The sequence below is a fragment of the Mirounga leonina genome, unplaced genomic scaffold (genome assembly GCF_011800145.1).
Source record: "Mirounga leonina isolate KUSES-001 unplaced genomic scaffold, KU_Mleo_1.0 Mir_151, whole genome shotgun sequence".
Lineage (NCBI taxonomy): Eukaryota > Metazoa > Chordata > Mammalia > Carnivora > Phocidae > Mirounga > Mirounga leonina.
This window is the reverse complement of record NW_023270377.1, coordinates 85,941,000-85,953,164: the sequence shown is the minus strand read 5'-3', so window position 1 is coordinate 85,953,164 and position 12,165 is coordinate 85,941,000. Positions and strand designations below refer to the sequence as shown.

Sequence of the window (12,165 nt, the reverse complement as noted above, 5' to 3'; positions counted from 1 at the left end):
TTCTTTCTTTCTTTCTTTCTTTCTTTCTTTCTTTCTTTCTTTCTTTCAAGTTTATTTATTTATTTAGTAATCTCTACACCCAACGTGGGGTTTGAACTCATGACCCCAAGATCAAGCACAGCATGCTCTACCAACAGAGCCAGCCAGGAGCCCCTAACCATTTTGTTTTTTTTTCTAATTTGCTATGAGAAGTTCAGCATTTCAGCTTTGAAAAAAATAAAAAACCAACTTACTTTTAAAAAAATTGAAAAAAAGGGTTGGTAAGACTGTAAGTAATACTCTGAGGTCAAAGACTAAGGAAATGCAGGAAAGTAGAGAGTTAAAGGGAGTGCTAGTTCATACACACTTAAAGTGAGTATTTGGTGAATAAGGCGAAGCTGGCTTTGCTTTAAAGGTACTCTGGGAATAAAGATCAAGAGATAAAAGTAAAGGTCTACGTAAGGAGACCATTTTACTCCTCCAATAGAATGACTAAACCAAAGGGCTACATCATCAGTATAAAAGATTAACTCAAAATAAACCCCAGCTGCAAGGAGATTGGGAATATTGCTAGTGAAAATTCGTAACGACTATCCTGCCCTGACATGGGTTTTCAGCTTGTATATTTACTAATAGAGTGAAAAATAAGATAAAATAAAACAACCAGGGCGCCTGGGTGGCTCAGTTGGTTAAGCAACTGCCTTCGGCTCAGGTCATGATCCTGGAGTCCCGGGATCGAGTCCCGCATCGGGCTCCCTGCTCAGCGAGGAGCCTGCTTCTCCCTCTGACCCTGCCCCCTCTCATGTACTCTCTCTCATTCTCGCTCTCTCAAATAAATAAATAAAATCTTAAAAAAATAAAATAAAAAAATATAACAACCAAACAAAAACTCAGGCTAAGAATCTGAAGTATTTCTAAGATGTAATCGCCTTGTAGAAGGTTCTAAAAATTTTCTCTGAAATAATCTCTTCAGTCCTTCAGCCTCAAAGAATTCCCATACATAAATTTATGAGTAATATGATCTCATGTGTTAAAAAAATCAATGACTAATCTCACAAGAAAACAAGCCACTGTAAGTAAGAATGGACAGAAACAAGAAATAGAAGGATGGGAGTTATAAAGATAGACTTCCGATAGTGAAATTATCTGATACAAATTAAAAATATTGTACATTCTGAAACAAGAGGGAATAAAAATGAGTAAAAAGCAATCTGTAAAATAACAAAGCATATTTGAAAAAATATACAGACTTTTTAGAAGTGAAAAATTACATTTTAGTAAGTCAGATTGCTGTTGGAGAGTTACATTACTAATGACAGATTACTGTTGATGAGAGAATTAGTGAATTAGAAAATACACCTATAGGAATTACATAAATACAGCTAAGAAAAGAGATGGTAAATATGAAAGGATGTTAAGAGAAATAAAGCCTACAATGATGATGAAAAAGCTAACTGAATTACCAGAAGAAGAACAGAGAATGGATCAGAAACATTCTTAGAAAATATTATGACTGAGAAATTTCTGTAACTGATAAAATATATCAATCCACAGAATCAGGAAGCTCAAACAAAGGAGGAAAATACATATAAAGAATTTCCCACTTAGGTACACTACATTGAAACTGTAGAGTCATCCAAATAAAATTATCTGAAATGTTCTTTAAGGAATCCAAAGGGGAAAAAAAAAAATCCAGATTAACTAGGTAGAAAGACCACAGAATTTACTGTCCAAACCAGCAAGTTTGGGAGTGAAAGAAATAATATTAATTGCTACTTCAAAACGACTGGTATTGTCAAGACTGTCACAGGAAACCATATCTATTGTGATCCCACCTATAAAGAAATGACAAGACAAATAATTTCTCTCCAACAAAAATGAAAACCAAAGAGAGTGGAGTTCAGTGTATGGGGAAATGTAACTATCTAGAAGATTTTATGAACAAAAAGAAAACAAAGACATTTTAGGACAAAGAAAGCCAAACATCTGTATATCCTCACTAAAAGAAAGTGATGACCAGTAAACATTGAACATGATTTTATACATAAACAAACAATGTAGTACAGTTTATTAAAATAATATAAAACTTAAATATTTCACTAATAAGGTACAAAAGATAAAACAGAGTTGATGATAGTATTTTAAGTTCTTTATTACTTAAAAAGAAATTAAAATATACATTAAATTTTGACATCGGTAAATTAGGTTGGCATTTTTAAATTTCTAAGATGCTATTAAAGTTATAGAGATTGTATAATTTACAATCTAATAGAAATTAATCAAGAAAAGATATAGAATAGCATAAAATATAGAATATAAACATTAAAATGCAATGTACACAAAATAAGAAAGAAGAATAAATCTAAACTTCTAAATACTTAAAATAAATAGAAATAGAAAAAAGAATCCAGTTAGATGACAACAATGATAAGAATGGACTTTAAAAAAAAGTGACTATATGCTATTAACAGATGTGCCTAAAACATTGGGATGAAGGTGCCTGGGTGGCAGAGTCACTTAAATGTCTGATCCTTGATTTCGGCTCAGATCAGGGTTGTCAGATCGAGCCCCTCATCGGGCTCCATGCTGGGCAGGGAGCCTGCTTAAGATTCTCTCTCACTCTCTCCCTCTGCCCCCTCAAAAAAATTTAAATTTAAATTTAAAAAAGCCATCAAGATGAAGAAATGTTGAAAGTGATGGAAAAGGGTATCTAGGCAATAAAAGCAGTACAGTATTTCTATATTAATCCTGAACAAAATGGACATAAAGTTCAAAAAAATTAAGGTTAGTTGATAACTATGAAATGCTGAAAATTTCATCAAAAAGATATAAATCAAAATTTGCATGCATCAATATAATAGTCTCACATATAATAAAATTACAAATATAAGCAAAAAGTAAAAATCTATCATTATATTGGTATAATTATCACAGTTCTCTCAATAATTGATAGATGAAGCAGATAAAAATATCAATAAAGATGCAGAGGATGATTTGAATAATACACATTAAACTTGATATAATGTGAATCTTAAGCATTGCATCCAACAAATGAAGAATACACATTATTTTGAAGTAAGAAAAACAGAGTATAGGGTAACTTGACTCATGTACAATGATGCACAAATTCTAAATAAAATATTATCTGTCTAAATTAGTTAATGTATAAAATTATGACCAAGTTGGTTTACCCCAATGTTGCTTGACATTAAAAAATAAATTGATGTATTTTAATACCTTAACACACCAAAGGAGATATGTGATGCTCATTTCAAGTGATGCAGAGAAAACACTGGATATAAATCAGCATGTATACTTGATTTTAATAAAAGCAAAGAAGGAATAGAATTAAATTTCTATAATAATCTTCACAGTTAACAAAGAATCTGTTAGAAGTGTTCCCTATAAGATCAGAAACAAGACAGGATTTCTACTTCTATACCAAATCCATTTAAATTCTATTCAAAATACCTTACCCATCACATAAGGAAAGAAAACTAAGAATATATGAATGGAAAGGAAGAAAGAAGCCTGTTATTATTTACAAATGATATGTTTATGGCAGAAAATCTGAAAGAAACTACATCTTAAAGTTTAGAATTAAAAAAATAGTTTACCAAGACGACTGGGTTTAAAAATGTGTATACAAAAAATTCATACATTATATTTCTATAGATAAGCAGCAAATACACCCACAGTATACAAAAGGATTTCTTAGGGCGCCTGGGTGGCTCAGTTGGTTAAGCGACTGCCTTCGGCTCAGATCATGATCCCGGAGTCCCAGTATCGAGTCCCGCATCGGGCTCCCTGCTCAGCGGGGAGTCTGCTTCTCCCTCTGACCCTCCCCCCTCTCATGTGCTCTCTCTCTCTCAAATAAATGAATAAATAAAATCTTAAAAAAAAAAAGGATTTCTTAAACAAGGCACAAAAAATACTATCCCTAATACCAATCTTTGATAAATTTAACTGCATTGCAGTCAAGAATTGTTCACCAATACCATAAAGGCAGTAAAAAGACAAATCATGAAGTGAGAGAAGCTATCTGCAAAAATCTATGTAAGCAAAAGAAATGACAGAAGATGATATGGGGGAAGACCATAAAAGTGACTTATTTTCCAAAATACCTTGAATATTTAAAATTCAACTACTCTCTATAGAGTCTTCCACTGTACAAAAGTATATGATGGTTTAAGGAATTAGAAATATTTTCATGAGTCTATTCTGCAATGTCACACTAACTAATGAATAGGTGTGTTTTAACCCAAAGGACTCATAAACATCCATTAAAGGAGGGGGGCAGAAATCTAATGTGCTGAAATGCTGATAACTACGCATACAACTCACAAAGTACTCCTCACAAATTAGAGAGGAGTTGCTATGGCTTCTTACTGATATGTTACTAAGTTTTAAAAATTGACACCAGACTGCTGGAGAAAAGGAGCTATGGGTAAATGTTGAATACACATATCCTGACTTCTATCCATAATTCAACTAAATTTCATTTCCTTAGGAGGAGAGTTTGAATATATATATAATATATATAATAAATATATATATAATATATACATATATCAATCCTTTTACTCTAGCGTAATAAAATACAAGTGCGTATGCAGATTCATTTCATCACTGGGAATTGAAAATCTCTCATTTGCAAGGAGAGTAGGATGTGAAATGGCAGCTGTTTCCAGAGTTAAAATTCCTCAGAGAGGACCTAAGAGACACAGAATTTAAGAACTGAAAAGGACCTTAGGGATGATCTCTTCCAATCCCTCATGTAACAGAGGCAGAAGCCTCATCTGGGAAGATGAAGTTACTTACCCAAGGTCGCCCTACTAACCAGTGACAAAGTAATAGATTTTGATATGAATCAATCTATTTCAGTGTGAACGTTTCAAAGAAATAACCTGAATTCACATTGAAATCTGATTTCCTGATGCATTTTTTTTACATAGCTGATTTCAGTAAACACGATTTAGAATGATAATACCATGGCTACTGTTTAAAAACAGATAGCAGGAGCCTGACAGAGTAAAGCTTCTATCTACTCCAGTTAAGCCAGATAAAAGGATTCACTATCTCAGGACTATGGAAAATAAGCAGAATTTTTATTTTCTGTGAAAATAAATAAGAAGAATTAAGTTCATTCTTCTATAAAACAGTGTGTCTGATGAATTTAACCATAAAATAGGAACGAAATCCTCACTGGTTAAAATTTATACAAAGCATTTACAGACCCTAGTTGTAACCAGAATATTGTTTGTCATGTTTGTATATGGGACATGCTTGATGGTGCCTTTGCTAATTCAAATGCAGACCTAGTCACTGGCCTCAGGAAGCTCAGGCTACTGTGGGACAACAATCAGTGGTAATAGATGCTTAAAGCAGAGGCCCAAGTGTCTGGGAAAGCTGGAGGCAGAGGTCTTTGACCTGTACCCTGGCTTCCTGGGAACACGGAGAGTAAACTGAATTTTAAAGAAATGAATGCATTAGCTGGGGTACAGCACAGCAGGAAGAAGTATTCCAGGCCCAGGTATAAGGAGGTGAATGTGACTAGATCGCATGGAACCTGGGAGGTCATGGAGTAATATGAAGCTGTTTCAAAAGGGTGGGAGGTAAACCATGAGGAGCCTTTTGAGAATTTTAGCTTTTATCTTAAGGGCAATAGGCAACCATTAATGTGTTGTGTTTTTGTTTTTTTTTTTTAAGATTTTATTTATCTGACAGAGAGAGAGAAAGAGAGCACAAACGGGGGGAGGGGGAGAGGGAGAAGCAGACTCCCCGCTGACAAGGAGCAGGATGTGGGACTGCATCCCAGGACCCTGGGATCATGACCTGAGTCAAAGGCAGACGCTTAACGACTGAGCCACCCAGGTGCCCCCACTAATGTGTTTAAAACTATGAGATTCTATGTCAATTGTGCATTTAAAAATAATCACAACCTCTGCAGCCTTAAAAAAGTTACTTGCATCTATTTCCTTACCAATAAAATGGTGACAATAAGTAGGGTTCAGGATATAGAATATTACATAATCTTAATTAATAAGTGTTAATACTTTTCTGGACTATTCTGTAATTTTAATTTCTGAGCAAGAATTGTAAGGATAATTAAAGCATGGTGTTTAATCCCCTGCCCATCCTTACCTATTATCTGGCCCAGGCACCTAGCACATGTAACCCATTCTGGTAAACACTCCAAGGATGTTGCTAATTGAGTATTAGACAAACAACCAGTTCATCTGAGTTGAAATTCTTCAATCAAAATACACAGACAGGTGTATTTTTGATGTTCAGCACTGCCCTCCCACACTTTTTTTTTCTTTAACAGGATTGACAGGTTCTTTAGGCAATGTTCTGTTCAGTGAAGTAAACAGCTATATAGGCAATTCTTTGAAATGCATACAAAGGACAGTAGCAGCTTGAAATCAACCTTTTTGTTGGTAAATTGTGTGTTTACTCTAACTCTCTAAAACTGGGTGGTTCAGGTTGCCAATAATCTAACTTCCTTTCTAGTACTTTGGTGCAGACTCAATTTACTTAAAAACATGCTGCTATTCTGACAAAAGAACAAAACTTTTAGAAGAGCCTACTCTGGGGACGCCTGGGTGGCTCAGGTGGTTGAGTATCCGGCTCTTGGTTTCAGCTCTCATCATGACCTCGGGGTCCTGAGATTGAGCCCTGCCTGGGGCTCCATGTTCAGCGCAGAGTCCGCTTGAGATTCTTTCCCTCTCCTTCTCCCTCCCCCTCTGCCCTTCTCCTGTTCATTCTCTCCATCTCTCTCTCTCTTTCTCTTTCTCAAATACATAAAATCTTTAAAAATAAGTAAATAAAAGAGCCTACCCTGAGGCGTGTTTTTCTTTTCCCTGCCTCCTCGGAAAGAAACCTGAAATTATTATAATTCAATCAATCCCAATTCATTTAAGAACTGTATTTATCAATAAGTTTCCTGAGCAAGATTTCAGATTCTCATCACCTTATGCAATGGTTTTGTGCAGCAGTTTCTTTTTTTTTTTTTTAAGATTTTATTTATTTATTTATTTATTTATTTGACAGAGAGATACAGAGAGCCCATAAGCAGGAGGAGGAGCAGAGGGAGAGGGACAAGCAGACTTTGCGCTAAGTACAGAGCCCCATGCAGGGCTCCATCTCAGGACCCCGATATGACCTGAGCTGAAATCAAGAGTCCGACACTTAACTGACTGAGCCACCCAGGCACCCCTGAACAGCATTTCAAACACAGTGCCCCTGCTTACTGTATTTACCAAGCACCAGCTCTTGAGGGGACTTTTAAGTTTTAACTAATGTGGACAGCACTGGCTTTCCTGGAGTCTAGGAGCAGTAAGCACAAGAGCAGACCACATTCCTATTACGGGGCAATGTCTTGCTTATGGCTCCTCCATATGAGAGGAATGCCTTTGAAACATAGACTACTAGGTTCAGGGATTCGGTGGGCTTGGTACAGTTCTACTAAAGAAGATCTTAGAATCACTTTCTTAATCAAGCATACATTATTTTTTATTTGAATTTAACAATCTAATTTTTCCCCTGAATGTATTTAGAATTAGATCCAGAATCTAATGACATGTAATAAAGCTGGACTCAGGGGCGCCTGGGGGGCTCAGATGGTTAAGCGTCTGCCTTTGGCTCAGGTCATGATCCCGGGGTCCTGGGATCGAGCCCCACATCGGGCTCCCGGCTCAGCGGGGATCCTGCTTCTCCCTCTCCCTCTGCTTCTCTCCCTGCTCATGCTCTCTCTCTCTCTCTCTCTCTGTATCTCTGTGTCCCAAATGAATAAATAAAATCTTTAAAGAAATAAATAAATAAAGCTAGACTCAGTGTAATTTTTTGCATATGCATTAGATTCTAAAAATAGAAAGTTTTATAGATTTTTAAAAGTTCAGAAGCTTAAATGGTTACATTAAATCTGAATCCCATCTATTACCTTTACTTGTTTTAGAGGCAATCATTTTAAAACAGGCATTTTTTTAAAGATATATAACCTCTAATTAACCTATATTTTTATTATGCGGATTCCAAATACTTAAGTTTCCAAAATTTGTATATATCCCAAAGTGTTTTAACAATGGGTATTGGGCTTCAATTTCATAAAATGGTTATAATTTGCATCTGACATTTTGAACGCTTTTTAATGTCACATTTCTCCTTTCAGCACCCTGCTAAGTAAAATAAATGGATACACATTAGGGTTCTGACCTGTTTAAGAGCTTGCTTTCTGAAGTGCTATTCTTTACATACCTAATAATAGTTTTATATTTAAATTACCCAATAGTGACTATGATTTACCATTAGCCAAGTGACACTCTGTGAGTTTGTTACATATTCCTTCAACCTGCACTAACTCCTTCAGTTATTACTCATTAAAACTCCATAATATTGAAATCCACTAGGGGAAAACCATCTGTTACAAAGTTTCTTGATCCATTTTTCATTTATGATAACCACAGATACAATTTTGTCAACTGAAGTATTAGTAGATTTCTCTAAATAGAATAGAAAAGCCTTTAATAGACACCGTCTCTGTCTTCTTGCCCCAGCACCGTAGTGCTATTTTGTCCCATTTCCAGTCAGTCCACTCAGTGACAATGGCATACCAAGGAGGTTAGAGGTTGGGCGAGTTTTACCCCAGCAGGGAGAAGTAGTCACCTCTGGCACTGTTTAGAATTTCTCATAGATGATGATGGTAACAAGAAGAGCAACTTTTAGTTGGGCTTTATTATTGTAATTTAATACTCTACAGAAAATGCTCCCCCTTGACATGCTACTGAAAAGGAATAACATTGACATATTAAGCTCTAGAATGTTACATTTGACATGAACTTGGTGAATTAGATACTCTTTCCTCAGACTTTGGAACTGGTATAGAGAAGTAGTCAATCAGAGAAAATTTAAATTTCAGAGCTAAGGAGTTTTCATCTTCCATCCACAATGTGACCACATGGTAAAGCGGAGTGACCCGGACAGCAAAATGAGAAAATGAGTAGATGTTTGGAAGGAAGTTGAAATGACAGAGGATTAGTGGTAGCTTTTTGTTTTTGAATTCTGAGAGATCTGCCCCGCCCTTACTCTTGCTCTAATACACACACGCACACGCATGAACATACACAAACACACACACGGACATGTGCACATAGCAGGTATCCTCATTTAAATTTTCCCTATTTGCTTTCACTGGTTTCTGTCACTTACCAAATAATAAGTGTAAGTCTTTTAAAAATGTTTCTATTATTTCTTAAAGTCATGCAATTAATCTCTATTGAATTTTATGAAGCTTGATTCCTATATCCTGCCTTTGCTTTTTATATATTGTGTGTAACAGTTATGTTTTTGTTGTCCTTAATTCCAAATTTCATTTGTCAGTAGATCAAATTATAAGTCACCTTTTGAGTAGGCAAAAATTTCTATCTTAGCCCCATATTATCTTCCTTCATAGTTACCCACAGGCTTCATGCTTTACTTTATGTCTTAAAGCTAATATCTCTATTTTCATAATTTGCTATCATCCTTGGTTTCTATTATGTATATATATTTTTAAATATTTTATTTATTTATTTGACAGAGAGGGAGACATCGAGAGAGGGAACACAAGCAGGGGGAGTGGGAGAGGGAGAAGCAGGCTTCCTATAGAGCAGGGAGCCCGATGCGGAGCTCGATCCCAGGACCCTGAGATCATGACCTGAGCCGAAGGCAGACGCTTAACCGACTGAGCCACCCAGGCGCCCCAGTTTCTATTATATTTTAATGAGCAAGATATTAATGTCTTCATGGGTAATGTACTGCAGCAGCAGTCTGTCATACAGAATCCCAAAGGTTTCAGATGTAGTTTCCCTGCAAACATATTTTATACACACAGAATGACTTATTAACCATTCAAATGGTAGAGTTAACCTTAAACAGCCCCACCCTAACTTTACATCTTTTAGGATATAATATCATTTCTATACATTTGTACTTAATTATTATTACAGAGCATTATCATCTCATCAAAATTGATATTTTAAGTTCAGCTTATAATATTATATACCCTTGATTGGTCTAAATAATTGAAATTTCTTGACATAAAAATGTATAAACCCAATTCAAAATGTTGCCTTTGTATTCATTTTAACAATTCTTAATAATAATGGCTACCCAATTTTACTCATAACTAAAAATCATCTCAAACTCAGTTATAGGCTTCTTCTCCCATTCCCTGTCTCCTCTGTCCCAAAGTTATACAGAAATAAATGAACTCCATCTGTCTCATAAATCTTATAAGAGTGGATTGGAGGACTTGGCCTAGTTGAGTCATAAACCGTATTTTAGAAATGGATAAATTCCAAAATGTTGTTTCAGTCTGTTTTCTTCCATTCACAGTCAATTTGAATCACTGCTAAGGGAGAATGCGGTGATGAGACACCAGCAGATTGTCCGCGTTTGCTTTCAACAGGATCTGCCACGGCCTTCAGCAGTGGAGGAGGAACTCCTAGGCAGCTTCCAATCGATGGCTGAGCATGTAGGGGGACCTGTGCACTGGCCCACTGGGCGGACTGAGACTCTCTTGTGGCCGCACTGCAGTCTGATCCTCTCCCTGCTCAGTGCTACTCACTCACCCTCCGGTTCTATCTGCAGTGGGATCTGAAGGCTCTACCTTGTCTGCTCCCGCTCTGTCCTTTATCCTCCCAAGTGTTCCCCTCACTACAGCTCTTCTCCACATCCAATCCCCTCTCCTCTGCTACTGCAGGACTCAAACGGACTTTTAAGTGCAATATTTCAGGAAAGAAACCTAACTCATAAAAGATGTAGCACATTCAAAGTGAAAATGCCCTTCGAGTCTGGAGCACTCAGAGAATACTTCAAAGGCTCTGGGTCTTGGGATGGAGCATTCCACATGAATGAAATTAGGTAAGGGGAAGTAGAAGAAAGAATTTCTAGGTAGTCGCAGCAACAGGAAAAAAAAAAAAAGTAGAAAATAACAAGGAAAACAACTGAAGATATCTCTGCTGCCAAAGATACTGACTACCATGTAGAGGAAACTGCAGCTTGGCAGACAAGGTGAGCACCAGATTAAGGGCTCCTAAATGAGAAAAATGTGGACTGTACGAAATAAGTGACAGTCAATAACTGAGAGACTCTAAAAAGAAAAAAACACATGTGACTCTAAAAAGAAAAAAACAATAAAGTTATGATTTATCATTTAGATAGTACATGAAGAATTATTTTATCCATAACAGTGTATTAATTTTAATCTGTATTTCACTGATAGTATACCTGAGACTAAGACTAAAATAGAGTTTTAAAAAAGTAAATCAACTAAAGGAACCATATCAGTAGTATGGTAAAAAAAAAAAAAAAAATAGAGAGGTGGGAAGCACATTAATCAAGATTGGGAAACATCTCAAAAAACAATAACAAAAATCACTTCTCAGGTTAGTAAGTAACATAGTAAAGCTGAAATTTAAAGCTAAGAATGTATGTCCTAGGTTTGTAAAGTAAATTTGTGGTGTGAGTGACATGAGGTAAGAGGAAATTGAGAGTCTGGAGAAAGGTAGTGGGGTTAGTGGGAAATAGATGACATAATCAATATGAGAAGACTATATTAAAAAAAAAAAAAGTAAAGGAGAATGAGCTGTGCCCAAAACACCAAATTTTTAAATGGTAGACATAACACTAATGCCACAGAGACAGTGTGTTTAGCATACTAAAACAGAAGAGCTATTTGAGAAGGAGAAAGTAAGTTTCCTTTAGCATATGTTTGTGTTCATGATGCTGTTGAATCCAACAAATAGTTAGTTTCCTGTAATCATTAGAGTCCCTTCCCATTCCAGGCAAAAATTTAGTGAAAATAGAGCAACATATAGAAATGATCTGGCAAAACACTTATTTATTATAACTATTTTTAATATTTAGTATTTCTAAAATACTACAAATATCGAGGTAGGCAGGAAAAAAAAAAAAAGTCATCTAGAAGAAAAAAAGCTTTAAAACGGTAGCTTCAGAGTTCCCTGCCCCTAAACAGTGAAACTCACATTTACTAAACTGTGATTTTGGAGAGGTAGAAAGAACTGGTCACTGGAAGACCTGACTCATTCATTTATTTATGTGTGATCTTTATTAAGACATCTGACCTCACTAAGCCTCAGTTTTCTCCTCTATGTAGTAATATATAATGATAATAAAAGTATTCCA

General features: G+C 35.8%; 1 protein-coding gene across 1 annotated transcript in view; it reads right to left on the bottom strand.

Moving 5' to 3' along the window:
• Positions 1-12,165, bottom strand: part of LRP1B (LDL receptor related protein 1B) — a 1,834,834-nt gene that overhangs the window by 1,636,621 nt on the left and 186,048 nt on the right. The gene's annotated exons all lie outside the window — the stretch shown is intronic.